This window comes from Syngnathoides biaculeatus, chromosome 19 (assembly GCF_019802595.1).
Source record: "Syngnathoides biaculeatus isolate LvHL_M chromosome 19, ASM1980259v1, whole genome shotgun sequence".
Lineage (NCBI taxonomy): Eukaryota > Metazoa > Chordata > Actinopteri > Syngnathiformes > Syngnathidae > Syngnathoides > Syngnathoides biaculeatus.
Genome location: NC_084658.1, coordinates 3,145,253 through 3,157,943, shown reverse-complemented (window position 1 = coordinate 3,157,943; position 12,691 = coordinate 3,145,253). Strand labels below are relative to the sequence as shown.

Here is a 12,691-nt window from a genome sequence, read left to right as displayed (position 1 = left end):
ACAGTTCCAAGATTTTGGCTTCAAATTTCCAATACTCTGCCTCTCGTCAGCTAGGACAGACTCCAGGTGAACCACAGCCCTAATGAGAACAAAAAGTATGGACAATGGATGGACATAACATTTCGTTAACTTAAATTGATTCTTCGCTCCATTTGTTTAAATGCAGGTAACCTCATCATTTCTCATACAGTGCTTTTGTATCAACACTCGATAAAATTACATAAGCATCATATCACAATTTAATCAACATTCACAAATAATACATGACCAACATTTTTCTATATTTCTGAAGTGTGCTATAATAAAGGCAAATCATAATTTATGTTCTATTTCAACATAATAAAGACTGAAAAGGCTGGTTAGAGATCATGGAAGGGCTAGTTGTTGCCTGTGGGCCATACTTTGCCCAGGCTTACCCTTGACCTTTTTACCATTTTTGGGCAGTTCAATGATCACAGTCTTGCATGTCTTTGGAGGTACAACCACACACATTTATGTGTTACTGGGTAGACCTATAAAGTATACTTGGTTAAAGTAAACCGAGACACTCCCCCAAAAGTGTCTGCTGTACTTGGGACCTAGCAAAGGAAGTGTCATTTTAGTCACCAAAATATTACCTGTGGTGGCATGGTAGAAGACTGGCTGGGATATCTTCCTCACAGTTCTGAGGACCTGGGTTCAAATTCGGCCTCACTTATGTGGAGTTTGGATTTTCTGTCCATACCTAAGTGGGTTTTCTCCAAGTACTGTGGTTTACTCCCACAATTCAAAAACATGGACGGTAGGTTAATTGAAAGTATTAGATTGCTTGTAGGTATGAATGCAACTGCAAATTGTTGTTTGTTGATATGTGCTCTTCCATGGGCTGGCGACCAGTTCAGGGTGTATCCCACCTTTCACCTGAACAAAGCTCGGATAGGCTCCAGGATGCCTGCTACCCTAGTGAGGATAAGTGGTATGGAAAATGAATGAATATTACCTGTGGATTGAGCTGTCATAGTTGGCTTACCACCCAAGGGAGATGCAGGATGCACACTTTCATTCAGCACACTCAGTTGCACAAAAACACATACACACACAACCAGTTGTTGAGACCCTTAGGGAGAGTAATGATGGAAGGGGGAGAACACTCACACAAGATGCAGCAGCTTTGGGGAAAGTCAAGTGATGGGAAGGTGCTTACTGTATGAGATTCTGCAGCACAATGGTGATGCAATCAGAACAACCTAGAATAAGCACTAGTATAGTTTTACGCTATGAACCAAATTAAAAAAAAAAACTGAAAAAATGAAAAACAATAATTCATTTATTTCCATTTGTTTTAGTATAGTATAGTATAATTTTGGAAAGAACTGTACAAAAAAACCTCTACTGGTGTAATAGTTGAGCTTTTTTTTCCAAATACCTGCCATGACATCCTCAATGGTGCATAGCAATAACATTACATTTTTGTTTATATTACAAAATACCACCATAACATTTTCTGATTTGGGTTTCAGATTATTTTCAATAAATAAAATATTGTGATGAAGTTATTAAAAGTGTGTTTATTTCCCACTAGTTATGGTGCATTATTTATCCATTAACGGTTAAATACATCACAAAACATTTTGAGCAGTTGAAGAAATTGAGTGAAAACCAATTTAAAAAACTGAAACAAAATAAGTGTTGAATCCTTTAATTGAGCCCTTTAAAAATTAATTCAGCCACATTGAATAGCATTAAATTCCCCTTACAGTATTAAAATGAAATAAACACATTTGAAAGTATGATGGGCAATGCAGGCAACGAAGGTCATATCTTTAAATTGTGCTAAGTGTTTTAACAATCAGTCAGTCTATCTTGACGAATGCTCTTCATTTCACTGCCCTTCCCTCCCATGTTGAGAACATTCAGCATGGATAATTTAATAAAGGTATTAACACGTCTTCCCTGAATTCCTGGAATGCTGATGGCCTCATCCCATTTAGTTGAACCAATCATCCATCAATCTATCACTTTATCCATTCAGACAACAAGGGATCTCTGCAGGTACACCTCTACCCAGAACAAATGCACTACAGGGCAACGTCACCACATGAAGTTTGGAAAAGTTCCCAAATAAAACAGTAGGACAGTTTGGTGCCCTCCTTGCCTAAATCATTAGCCATTTCAAAGATCTGCTGTGAAAACTTATTTCTTGTACATAATAATCCCGAGACAGTAGTGAAGCTCATGCTTTGTATAACCTCACTCAACATATATGACATGTGGAAAAGTGGCAATTCAGACCTTTTGTCCAAACTTGTCACGCCTCCACGATGCTGAGCTTGTGCTCATCAGTGAAGACGTCCTAGGGCCACTGTAACTTTATTAAGCACAATGCCAACCCTATGCGGCGCCCGAGACATCACAGTGGGGAGGTGAGGCCTGACAAAGCGCACCATTGTGGGCGAGGTTGGGGTGGACCACCACATGTTTTTTTCCCACACTTAGAAGTTGGCCGTGTGTCCGAAAATCACATTGCCTGGATAATTATAGTAATTTTAAGGAATTAACATTTGGATATATTACGTAAGGTACTATTTTGGTGTTTAATTTTTTAACTTACAAAGTTATGTGTGGATCACTTTTAATATAGCACGGCTCAACCCCCTTCCATACTGTAATATCAGTGGTCTGTTTTTAACACCACGGACCAATTTCAGGTGAAGCAATATGATCGCAGACATTGAAAAAAATTAAAAACAAATTACACATTTAACACCCGCTGCGTTGAATGTATTTGCTGTAATGAGTGGGAGACCTGGTCTTGTTTCTCTTGAATCAGATGGTCCCATATTGGGGTAAAGTTTGTTTCGGTCTCTGCCATTGCAAAAAAAAAAAAAAAAAAATACACTTGACAAAGAGAGAGCATTGGAAGTTGAAGCAAGGTAATCAGTGCTTTTCTTGGGGGACCTTTTTGGAGGATTCATTGCCATATTTGTGGCCCTATTGCTACATATTACACATAGCATGGTTGGTGTGTGAGGATCTCCTGTAGCGGTAATCATTTATCTTAAGGCAGACGACTGTTATTGTCTCTTGAATGCTGACTTTTTTTTTTTTTTTTGAAAGTTGTAGGCGCTTCTTCTGAATCATAATTTGGTCAATCCCTATTTCGGGCTTTTATTTATTGAAATCATTTTTGCTAACTGGTGGGTTTCCGTGCATATCATGTGACATCTACAAAGGTACAGGTCGATGTAACCAAGTTTTAAAGTGAAAAACATCATTGAGAATCAAATGCGTTGGGGGACCGCTGCTGTACAGTACATGCTTATTATTTTTATCTTAACTGTATGTGTCATGGTCCTACCGGTCCCAGCCCTGGCAGTGTAAGTCCCCTGCACACCTGCGCAGGTTGCCCTCCATGCCTCGTTCCTGCACTTCGTTGTTCCTGATCCTGAACGCCTGTGTACCGACCTCTGCCTGTCCTCTGACCAACCCCGTAAGCTTGACGCTCTTGATACTCCTGCTCTCTCTGACTGACTCTCGGGCTTACGACCTAGGAACAAATAAAGACCTTCCTCTAACTGCCTCCCTGTCTACCGAGTGGTGCATTTGGGTCCACACTAGAGTTCTAGTTATGACAGAACGATCTGGCCACGACATGGACCCAGCAGACTCAGAAGCCATCCGCCGCTCTCTACAGATCCAGGGCAGACACCTGGCCGAGCATGAGAGTGCTCTTCAGGTTACCAACCAGAGACTTCTCGAGATCTGTGCCCGATTAGAGCCATGGCTAGCATCTCAGGCTAGCACCTCTAACGTCACGTCAATGGCCCCCCGCCCACAGTTCCTACCTCAGTCCAGGTCACTCCGACTACCCCGTCAGTCACGGAGTTTCAGTGGTTCGGGGCCACACCTCTCTCCAGGCCTGAATGCTTTTCTGGTGACACGCGGAACGTCAAACCATTCCTCGCCCACTGCGACCTCCACATCGTGCTACAGGCTTCCGCCTTCCCGACGGATCGCGCACGAATTGCCTTCGTGATACCCCACCTGACGCGAAGAGCAGAGGCGTGGGCCACAGCAGAGTGGAGTCATAACTCGAAAACATGCCACTCCTGGACCTCCTTCGTATGTGCCATGATGGAAATTTTCCAGTATGCCTCTCCGGAACGCGGAGCAGCGGCGACGTTGATTACACTTCGACAGGGGCAGCGTTGTGTGGCAGATTATGCTATCGAGTTTCACAGAGCAGAGCAGCTGAGAGTCGATAGAATGAGGATGCGCTTCTTGACGCCTTTTTCCAAGGGCTTTCACCGCAAATCCGCAGTCACCTCATTGCAGTGGAATTGCCTCCCTCTCTGGATTCGCTCATCGCCCTATCTCTCAAGTTTGACCAGAGGCTAGCTATCCAGGGACAAGTGAACGTGCTACTTGCCCCACCGGTTCCCTTTCTGCCGAAGCCCATAACCGGACGGAGCCGATGCAGGTTGAGGGGCTCGATGGTCTGGCAGAGGAACGACTGTGATGCCGGCGAGAGGGCCGATTCTTCTACTGTAGAGTGCTGGGCCAATTAATAGCCCATGTCCGGTCAGGCTCAAGCGCTCCGCTCTCAAGATCACGACTCTGGTCAGTGTGAATTACACCACGGCGGGACAGAGTCGAGCACTGCTTCAAGTCACCTTGAGCACAGCGGGTCGTACTTATTCCACTACAGCCTTTATTGACTCGGGATCGGACGCCAACCTGATTAATCCTTGGGTAGTCGACGCCTTGAGCACAGTGACCTTTCAGACGCAATGCTTCTTCGCAATGCATACGCGGCCAATAGAAAATTCCGAATTCACCGTACGCAATCTCTGAGGATGACATTTCCGGACGCTCACACCGAGAAGATAAGTTTCCGCGTATTTAACACATGGAGCAGTGATGTCATCTTGGGCAGCCCCCGACTTAAAATACACAAGCCACACATTGACTGGACCACCGGTCAAATTAGGGCATGGGGCGATGAATGCAGTCAGGCATGTCTCGGGGCTCTAAATGAGAGGAATTTACCGATCGCGCCAGTCGACTTACAAGAGTCGAAGTCCATGCTGGAACTATCAGCAGTGCCGTCTTGTTATTGGGACCTTAAGGAAGTATTTTCAGAGGCAAAGGCAAAGTCCCTTCCGCTGCACTGCCCATACGATTGTGTTTTCAAGTTGTTGCCCGGCACCTCCCCCCCTCAAGGGAGGCTCTTCTTATTAACAGGACCAGAACACCAAGCCATTAAAGAGTACGTGGAGGAGTCGCTGGAGGCAGGACTCATTCAACCATCATCATCACCGGCTGGAGCAGTATTCTTCTTTGTCAAAAAGTAGGACACCTCGTTATAGCCCTGTATTGATTACCGGGGACTTAACGACATCACCATCAAGATCAGGTACCCTCTACACCTGATCGCCACCGCATTCAAGCTGATACAAGGGGCCCGGATCTTCACCAAGTTGGATTTACGAAATGCGTACCATCGAAGCTTCACACATCGAGCACGTCAGGGAGGTGCTGCAGCAGCTACTACGACATAACCTACATGTCAAGATGGAAAAGTCTGAGTTTCACCGACCTTCCGTAACATTCCTGGGATTCATCTTGGCAGAGGGACAGATTCGCATGGTTCCCAGTAAGGTTGACTGTCCTTCAATGGCTCACACCCACCAATTGCAGGGAGGTGCAGAGATTCACCTGATTCGCTAACTTCTACCGTGAGTTCAGCAGGAACTTCAATTCTATAGCTGCCCCCTTGCACGCCCTCACTTCACCCCGCAATTAATTCGAGTAGGATGTGACCTGCCAGGTAGACTTAAGTCGAGTTTCAACACAGCGCCAGTCCTCATCATGCCAGATCCGTCATCGATTGGGCCCAAACAAACAAGACCATCTGTCACCCCGCCATGTTGAAGACCCGCTCAGTAGTTGTTTTGGTGGCCAAACCTGGGAAGGGATGTGAGGGAGTAGGTCAACGCGTGCCCGTACTGTATGGCCAATAAGACCTCTCGCCTGCGACGTATGGGTGAACTACGGCCGTTACCAATTCCCTCTCGCCCCTGGTCGCACATTTCTCTAGACTTCGTTACAGGTCTACCCTGCTCCCAGGGGAACACATTGGTACTCTCAATCATCGATCAGTTTTGTAAGATGGTCCACTTCATACCAGCTCCTAAGATTCTGTCAGCCAAGCAGACTATGCAGCTACTGCTAAACAATGTCGTCCGCTATCATGGTCTGCCCATAGATGAGTGTCAGAAAGAGGACCGCAATTCGTGTCTCGATTCTGGAAGGCGGTCTGCACCCTCATCAGAGCAAAAGTAATGGTCCTGCTGGTCCCAGCCCTGGCGGTGCAGGTCCCTTCCGCACATGCGCGTCATCCGGGATAATTAGCCCTAATATATATAGGACCCAGCGGACGGTCTGGCTTTGCCAGATCGTTGCCATCCATGCCTCATTCCTGGATTTCCTTGTTCCTGATCCTGAACCCCTGTGGACCGACCTCCGCTTGTCCTCCGACCAACCCTGTAAGCTTGACATTCTTGATACTGCTGCTCTCTCTGACTGACTCTCCGGCTTACAACCTTGGAACGAATAAAGACCTTCCTCTAACTGCCTCCCTGTCTACCGAGTCGTGCATTTGGGTCCAGACTAGAGTTCTGGTTATGACAGTATGTATATATGTAGAATAAATGAATTCTCTAAAAGGTAAAATAATATCTGGCCCAGATGAATTTGTAAAACAATAAGTGTATCATTATGCTATATTATGAAGTGAAATGTGAGGTATCCTTAGGTCCTTTTGAAGGCACTTATATAGTATATTATATATCAGAATCAGCTTTATTGGGCAAGTGTGTAAAAAAACACACAAGGAATTTTTCTCTGGCAGTTGGTATCCATCCATCCATTTTCTGAGCTGCTTATCTTCAAGAGGGTTTCAGGACTGCTGGAGCCAATCCCAGCTGTCCTGTGGCAGGATGCAGGGTACACCCTGAAATGGTTGCCAGACAATCGCAATGCACTTCGAGACCAACAACAGTTACACTCACAACCACACTTCAGGGCAATTTCGAGTCTTCAATTCATGGATGTTTTTGGGAAGTGGGAGGAAACCGGAGTGCCCACAGAAAACCCACGCAGACGTGAGAACATAAAAACTCCACACAGGCGGGGCTGGGATTTGAACCCTGGTCCTCAGAACTGTGAGTCATTCATTCTCTTACTCCACAGCATCCGTGATAAATTCTTTTTTTACACACTTGGCCAATAAAGCTGATTCTGATTCATATAGTGTATATATATATATATATATATATATTGTTGTGTGTGTCCTTTTAATTTGTATTATAAAGAATTGAAATAATAAAAACACTCATTTGACAAATGGAGAGAATTTAAACTTTGTTTTAAATATTCAAACCATGCGGAGCAGCTCAGAGAAAACAGTGGCTACTACTCTGATCTGATTGGTTGTACAAAAGCAGTGGCCTGCGAGGTTTGCAGACTTTGGAGAAAGGAAAAACATCTTTGACTGTTTTTTGGTTTACCTCCTCTGACATGATCTGACCCCTCCACCGATCCCCACTCTGCAGAATGGCTTTGCAGACCTTATGCATACACCCACATTTTCTTTCCTGAGAACATGATTTTTTTCCAACCATGCAACTGAAATCTGCAGGATAAATCTCTTCAGAGTATTTTTTTTTTTTTTTTGTGGAGAAAGGGTTAATACAATTCCGCTATTTTGCAGAAAAGTACTAAAAGTACTAAGGGTCTGTTGTCCATGTTCTGATGAACCATTACAGTTTATGGAACGGGAGAAAGACTGGCATGGAAAATTAGCTGTTTGGGTGACTTTTGATAAAAATAACTAGTCATAGGACACAGAACAAAAGTGGGAGCTGCTTCTCTTGCCTCGAGCTTGTTCAGCCACAGCACGATGTGGGGTGGTGGTGGTGGGGTGGGGTGGAGCGGTGGTCGATGGCAAAAAAATGAGACGAGGATGAATCTGGATGAAGGAGTGGATAGAAGAAGAATAAAAAAACAAAGCACCAATAATGTTTTCTGTACGATCTTATGAACAGTACCAACATTAGAGTGACAGAATATGAGAAAGATATCTCAGCGTGATATTGATGTTCTATGTCTCATAATAGCCACAGTAATGAACATTTACCTTCCGACTTCTTTAATGAATAAATACGTGTGGCAATGGTAAATTATGGATAAAAAGAATGTTGAACACATTCATCCTTTTTTACATCTGAAATTAATCCATACACATTACAATTCCATTGTCAAAATCAACGTAATTAGTATCCAAAAAAGAGAGCGCTTTGGGTGGCTTAGATGCGACCCCACATCCTGGTTGAGGCTTGTAATAACCATGGTGATAACCTGCCAGCAACGTAGCTTAGGTTTCTGACGCAATTTAAACAACAGATATTAATGGTAATGTGTGGTTACCGACCCCAGAACCCAGTACTTCAGTGTCTTTCAGTGGATATATAATCCCCCAGACCTGAAAGGAAGATTCTTAGGATTCTTCTTTTTTGTAGTCATTCGTATTGCTACAAACAAATGCGACTTTGACTCTGGCCAGAATGTTTCTTTGATGTTACATTGCAAATACACACAAACACAAGTCGCCAGGTTGACAAAAGTAAATATGGCCCATTGGGTAGGTCTTGTCATGATGCCGATTTCAAGGATAAGTTTATTATATTTCTGTTCTCAAGAATCCTCTTTTTGCCCTTGACTGTTTTCTGCTCCTTTGTTCGGCATTGCTGTTTTGTGGCTTACCTGTTTTGTCCAACAATTGTGACGTTTGTCCCCATTTGACGATGTATGGGTCGGATGAATGCGTCATGAGCTTTCTGGATTTGCATTTATATCCAAGTTACATCCACATATGAAAGAAGACTTGTTCTAATGTGAAAAAAAATCTAAATTTTACCGTTTATATTGGTGAGAAAAAAAATAGTCATGTTAAAAAAAAAAATTGTAACTGACCTGCAGTGTGAACATAGCCTTAGTGTCACCCTGAAGCAATAGACACTTAATTTAACTTGAAAGGGGCCTACATACCTATTGTGTGAGGCAGAGTAAAATCATCACTAGTCGGTTTATAACTATGGCATTCGTCAATATGAATGATGTAGAAGTAGTTAGCTAAATCAACATTTGTTCAAGTCATACCTGCTTCCTGGCCAGTTTGACAATCGGGATCTTTACGCATGCAGGAAATCAATCAGCTCCAGTGTTTAGTAGACATGTTTTGGATTAGATAGACAAGAGAATACCCGCTAGAGTTATATACAGGAGCACCACATGTGGTTCCGTCCGTCCCACACAATTTCTCTGCGGGAGACATCTTGTTGGTTGTGGATGACTCAGCACCACAGAACTCTTGGGTCATGGGAAAACTCAGCGAGACAGTGCCAGACATCTTTGGATTTGCATGCAGTTAAGGTTTTCTGTTAATCCAACTAAAAGTCTTTCGTTATTTCAAGTAAAAAAACTTAAAACAGGCAACAACAACAACAAAAAAAAAGTACAGTTTTTTAACAAGGCGGCATGGTGGATCAGCAGTAGCTGTTGGCATCACAGTTCTGAGGTCCAGGGTTCAATTCCGGCCCCGCCTGTGTGGAGTTAGACTTTGGTAAATTCCCACTCAGTGATGGTGTTGATATCTTCCCTGAGACTGACTGGCAACCAGTTCAGGGTGCACCCTGCCTTTCACCCGATGTTAGCTGGGATAGGCTCCGGCACTCCTCCAACCCTTGTGAGGACAAGCAGCTTGGAGAATGGACAACAGTTAAAACATTTAAAACTGTTTGTTCCAGTACCTTTATGAGAATGAGCCCACAGAGGCATGTTCCAGCAGTTGAGACTGAATAAATGATTGTGTCATATGGTTACTTGGAGTTGTCCTTTTTTTTTCCTTTAGAATAAATTAATTTGAATATTCCTGTGAGAAATGATGAATCAAAATACTTATCATTTTTGCATCAGAGTCCCATGGAAGTTTCTTCTTCACATGTCATGTGCATGAATAAGACAAAAGATCATGAATTTCATCCCCCTTAGACCGTATTACCAAATCATTGCACTTGGCTAACAAGCAGCTGGAGCGAAACATCTCTGGGCTCCACTTCTTGCGTGGACATTAACATGTTTCTTTTTTCCCCCTCTCTCTAAATGTACTACTGAGTCACAGCGTGTTTCCAATGGTGGCACCATATGCCGTCTATGCTGCTAAACAACCTCATCTCTGTAGTCTGCAAAAGACCATAAAAAATAGGCGGCCATAGATAATGCCTGATGGCCTTTCTTGGCATCAGAAGGGGGTAGGTGGGCGGGGGGTGCTCCTACTGACACAGGGCTAATTAACCAGCAGGCTTGCCCAATGATACCCCTATCCTTCTCTGCATGCCCCCCTTGAACACCTCTTCTTGCACGCCCACACTGCTTCCTATTATCATTCAGACATTGATGGCTTGGTAAGTAGTAAAGCCTGTTGACCATTCGGTGGTGGACGATGAGGAGAGCTGCGGCTGTGGGTAATTAAAAGTTCCCCAGGTCTCAGGCCCTTGGGGGCTAAAAGGAAGGGAAGAGCTGGGGGTTGGAGGGGCTGACACAGGGATGCTCAGTAGTGGTGCTGTAGTGTCCTTTCAGGTTGTCAAAGCAGCACAACAGACCTCTGATTCACCCCCTTCCCACCGACCCTATCCCCCCCCAACAAATAAATAAATAAATAGAACAACAGCCCAAATAGTTGTTGTACAAATTAATGCCACAATTCTAACTAGTACTTGTGAAATGACAAATGCTACATTTTGGTGGAAGGAAATGTTTCTTTTGGTGTTTCAACATTTCATGTTTCTTTTGATTTTCCCACATTTTCAACAAAACTGCCCAATTTAGTTAAAAAAGTGAAAAAGGAAAAAAAATCTTCAATGTGTGTGTTTACATAAATATAATTTCATTCCGAAACCTACAGTACATGAAATAGCTCCAGATGTGCAAAAATTATACATGGAAAATATGTAAATAAAATGTGTTTCTAATGAAACTCATTGAGGTTGGCACGGTGTGTCACTGGTTACAACGTTGGGCTCACAGTTCTGAGGGCTGGGGTTCAAATCCTGGCATTGCCTGTGTGGAGTTTACATGTTTGCACGCCCTACTTTTCAGGTTTTTATTTGTTAAAAATACTAATACTGAATACTTTCACAAGGCACTGTAGGTTTCATCTGGGCTTAGTGGGCATGGACTTCAACAGGGCAATTATGATGGGTGCATTAAGAGTTTTGTTTGGGTTAAGTGGGCAAAGGTTAGAACCGGTCACCCGTACCTGGGTTTCATATAACCTATCTTGTGGCTAAGTGGGTATGGGTTAAAACTAGTCACCATTTATTGGTCTGGGTCCTGTAGTGTTTAATGGTGGGCAGGGTGGGCATGGGTTAGAGCTGGCTAGCTGCTGTCTATCTGGGTACCATATGGTTTACATATCAGCTAAATGGGCATTGGTTTGAACTGGTCAGCCATGTCTAGGTACCATACATTTGATATATGAGCTAAGTGGACACAGGTCCGAACTGGTCAGCTATGTTTGGATCTTGGGTCCTGTATGGGTTATATGTGGTCTAAGTTGGTATGGGTTAGTACTGTCCACCAATGGCGGTGTCTCATTTGGGTAACGTGGGAATGGGTTACAATTGGCCAATCATGTCCAGGTCCTCTAAGATGTCTGCCCCACAATTTGCCTGTGTGGAATTTGCATGTTCTTCCCCTGCTTGTGTGGGTTTTCTTTGGGTCCTCCAGTTACTTGTCACATCTGAAAAACATGCATGGTAGGTTGACTGAAGACTCTAAATTGCCATTAGGTGTCAGGGCTGCTGCTTCAGCATTCTGAGCCCAGCCTTAGTGTGTCCGTGTGCGTGTCATTAGTGCTTTGCAGGTTTGACGTGCTTGAGTCTGGCTGCTGTCTCTGATCACCCTAATTCCACCTGACTGCTTTTAAGACACCCTGGTACACCAATACATTGCCAGATTATCAAGGCTCAATGTCGAGTTCGTAGCCTCGCCACCTTGCCTATCTTTCGCCTCCTGAAGATCTTTAAATTCTGTCCGTGCCTCATTTTGGTTCATTGTCACCAGTTTTGCTTCCTGCAAATCAATATTCAACTTTTGTGGCTCATCGACAACCTGGACTACTACCCTGCTCATTGGAGCCCTGCGAAACCCCAATGTCGTCCTCAGAGTTCCTCAGTTTACTTCTTTTACAATAAACATACATTCACAAACTCACTTCCCTGTCCTCTCTGCATCCGGTCAAACTTGCAACCTGGATCCTGACTGTCCAAACACAAGTGTGGCTGCATATAATTTGCCCAGCTGGAACCCACATAAGAACCATTCAGATCCCAGTTCAAGCCCTAATAGGTAAATACACATGCTCCAAATATATTTAATGCAATATTGCCCAGTGAAAAGTAAACCCATTTTAGACCCAGTCAGAAACCCACCTAAAGCCAAATAGTGTAACACAGGTGTGCCCCCAGCTTAACCCAGGAGCAAAACCAGATGGAACCCAAGCCCACATGTCCATGTTATAACCCACATGCTGCCCAAATAAAAGTTTTGGCTGGGTATTCCTATGAGAATTTTGTCCAACCAAAAAACA

General features: G+C 43.8%; 1 long non-coding RNA gene across 1 annotated transcript; it reads right to left on the bottom strand.

Moving 5' to 3' along the window:
• Window positions 1-7,919: 7,919 nt before the first annotated feature.
• LOC133492726 (uncharacterized) lies at window positions 7,920-10,693 on the bottom strand. The gene is made up of 3 exons (XR_009792731.1): window positions 9,016-10,693; window positions 8,806-8,931; window positions 7,920-8,011 (listed from the first exon to the last, which is right to left on the bottom strand). It is a non-coding gene; the product is annotated as an uncharacterized LOC133492726 (long non-coding RNA).
• Between the last annotated feature and the right edge of the window lie 1,998 nt (window positions 10,694-12,691).